Raw genomic sequence first — 3,611 nt, forward strand, 5'->3', positions numbered from 1 at the left:
TAGGATGCCATCAGTGGGGACAGCATCTTTGGTGCTGCTCAAAGGGTGCTGTTGGTTCTCCTGGTGCTAGGATCTCCGGTAATGAAGAAGGATGTCCCCTCCTTCCTATCAGTCCCCGTTTCCGTACATAAAAGGCTATTTCCTACATGAACTGGCCGCTGCTATACTCCCAATGTTTTGCCAAAGAAGCCTTTTGAAATCTGAATACACAAAAGTGCACTGACAGACATAACTAGGAAACAAGAATCCCATCTGTAAAAACGTGCTGTAGATTTCAGCGTTCAGGTTTGCTCTTAGGCCAGAACTTGTGTCTTCTGTGTCCTGATTTAATTGCATACTCTTTTGCTAAGAAACCTTCTCAGGAAAAAAAAAAATGTTTGATTGAAACATGTTTGTTGGTGGAAACATACACGGACTAAGATAAAATATAGAGTCAAAACACTACCAACTAGTCCTGACCTTCAGTTCTACTTTAGAAATCATTCTCAAGTTCATTTTCTATGAGCATATCAACTCTACCTAATTATCAGGGCAGGTGATACAAAAATCCAAATGTATGCACGTGGCAACTCTCAGTGGGAATTTGATTTTTCACTTCCCTGGAAAAAAACGCTGAGTCCCCACAGATACGACAAAAGGTACGTAGATAAAAAGTAAAATAAAACACTTTCAATATTTGTAAGTTTGTAACATTGAAGTTGTCTAGATTTAGAGATACTGGGTTTCTATAAAGATAATAATCCATTTTTACTCTGTAAAAGTATAGTAAACCCAAAAATTCAAATATTTTATTTACTTCACCTAAAAAACAAGCAACCCATAAGTAAGATACACATAGGTTTCCCAGATTTATCCCTAATAAATTTTTTAAAGATTTATACAATTTCTACAGAAACATACAGTGTATCAAAATCTGCATAAATCAAATTTATAAAATATGTAGAAATGCATAGTGATATTATCATCAACTTACAAAGCAAGAATATGGGAATTCTTTTTTTCCAAGCCTGCTATAGTAGGAAAAAGTCATTACAGCAACAGCTTCTTACGATCTCATGTTTTGTAAGGTTTCAGTCTCACATACAGATTCATATTCACACACAGCATCAGCTTTCAATGAATTGCACAAAATACCCATTTAAAATGCACACCCGCACAATTTACGTGCCACCATTCTTTCTCTTATGCATAGTCGTATGATTAAATTAATCTACCCAACACACAAAAATGGAGTCAGTTTTCATACACACAAGGAACAAGTACTGGCACACACCCTATTTTCCTTTTTTTCCAGTTTCTCCCTCCTTTATTTTCTATTTTTCATAGCTCTGAAAGGATAGATGAGAAGTTTAAAGAAACTAGGAAAGATCCCAAACTAATAGATCAGTGCAGACAGCCCTATAAAGATCAAACTCTGTCACCAAATATGATACATAACCCTTGTTAACATCAATGGAAGCTGCATGCAATGCTATTCTAGATTTCAGGGAAGTATTTAGTCATATTTAATAGTGTGACATGTTATAGGCATAACTCTTATGAAATCAGTACACTGATGTCAACATTTAACAGTCACAAAATCTGGAATAAGGAAGGGAGGATAACTCATTTCTCCTCCACCTCTCTGTTAATTCAGAGTAAATATTTATATTCCTAGGAGAGTTCGCATGAACTCCTTTCCAGAACATTTTTAGAAACTTCTTCTTCACATTCTATTCTGTACAGTATAGCACCAAGTGGTTGTATTTTGTGTTCGTAATCCCTCAGGAAAAGTTTCCACTGACAAAAACAAGAAGAAAATTAGTATGAATAAATGCGGTTTCAGGATTTCCATTTGTCTTTTCAAATCTAAATCTGGCATCCCAACTAGTTGACAGATGTTCTTGTAAAGAATTACGTAGATGTGTTAAGGAGCTGGATTTTTTTTCCTCATTAAAAGTTTTAGTCCATCTCTAAGTGATTTCCATTTAAAATAACAATATAAATGAAGCATTGGATTCTTTCTAAGTTTTACATAATTGTGCAGCTTTATTTCATTTCTTTTTTTTTTTTTAATTTTTTTTTTATGTAAGGCATGGTTTAAACAAGCAAGTCAGTGCTTATAAATTCCTAACTGGAATCACAAGGGTGCTTACTGCCATCAAAATGTACCACATTAGTGCTAAACTTGACACTAAGCTCTTCCTTGCACCGTACACAGCATCCAGCCGAAGTAGAGCAGCCAAACTGGCAATAGAAATTTGTCTTCAGTAACACAATAATTACACGGGGTGGCACGGTTGGTCCCTACCCCTGGTGACAGCTCAGAAAAATCCACTGCATGATTTCCAACAAATGCTTTTCTTGTGAAAGAGAGAAATGAAAGAGGCACTAAATATGTTGAAATTCACCTTCCAAAAAAGCAGCATGACTGTGAGAGAAGGCCACCCTGGCTAATAACCTGTGGCAGTGCTTAGTAAGATGTAAAATTAAATAAAAATATACAACAGGTTGATAATCACCAAGTTCTAGGAAAATCTGGTTACTCCAACCTTTTCAAGTGTGTGTAAAAAAACTGCCTTCAAACCCCTGAGTGTAATCCCAAAGAAGACGACAACGCTTTTAACTATGTTTCTATGAAACATAGCTAATAGCACATTAATTTACCAACATCTTAAAACAAAAAGATGTAAACATCTACAGAGTTTAAGGTAAAGCAGTTTTGTAAACATTAACTGCGGATGATAATGTTATTGTAATAATCACAGTTCGTCTATGTCCTTCATCCAAGCCAGGAGGCTCGCAGCTGTACAAAGTTAATAATTGCAGCAGTGTTCAGGCTATTTTCAGTCCTGTACAAATTAATGTGTCAGTAGGTAGGTTTTGTCTGTCTACACGCTAAGGATGTTGTTCATTTCCCATTTTTGCGTTGCTTTACTGGAGTCACACTCTGAAATGAAAACTTGATGGAGGACTTCGGAGCGATCCAAGCACTTCCCTGATGGAATGTGAGTAAATCTGTGCAGATTCTGGAAAAAAAAAAAATCATAAGGAACACGTGTTGTGTGGGGTTTTTTGTTTGTTTGTTTTGTTTTTAACATTTTCTTCACAACTGTAATATAGCTATTTACAAAAGCAGGCTTCAGGGTCCCAGAACAGATCAATTCCATACTCATTTTACTATTTGTTAAACCTAGATTTTCACAGCCTTCATATTATGAAATGTTTGGTGTGTGTAGGTCCACTTGCCTTGCATTTCTCTTAGGCAACAAACTGCTAAGAAAATGAGCAAAACTGTGTCTAAAATGCTACCAGCCTTTTCATCTTCCATCCTGTAACCAAAACAAAAGATTAACTCTCGAGGACAGCTAACTCACTGGGCGGATCCTCCCTTGGTTAGCCCTCACATAAAGAACTGCCCAACACCAACGTTAACCACACCGGGGAAAAAAACAGCGGTAGCTTTGCTCCCTGTTTGACCGGTGGAAGGCAGGGAAGAGGGTGTGAGAGCAAGCCTGGCCTCCGCAGCAACAGGAGGCTGCCTAAGGAGCTGCAGACCTATTGTGCCTAGCACGTTCAGGCTGAGACTCGCACGCCTGGCTCCTTCCACGCCCCCCGTGCCGCCATGCCCG

Source organism: Fulmarus glacialis, unplaced genomic scaffold, assembly GCF_000690835.1.
Source record: "Fulmarus glacialis isolate BGI_N327 unplaced genomic scaffold, ASM69083v1 scaffold47302, whole genome shotgun sequence".
In the NCBI taxonomy this organism is placed as follows: Eukaryota; Metazoa; Chordata; class Aves; order Procellariiformes; family Procellariidae; genus Fulmarus; species Fulmarus glacialis.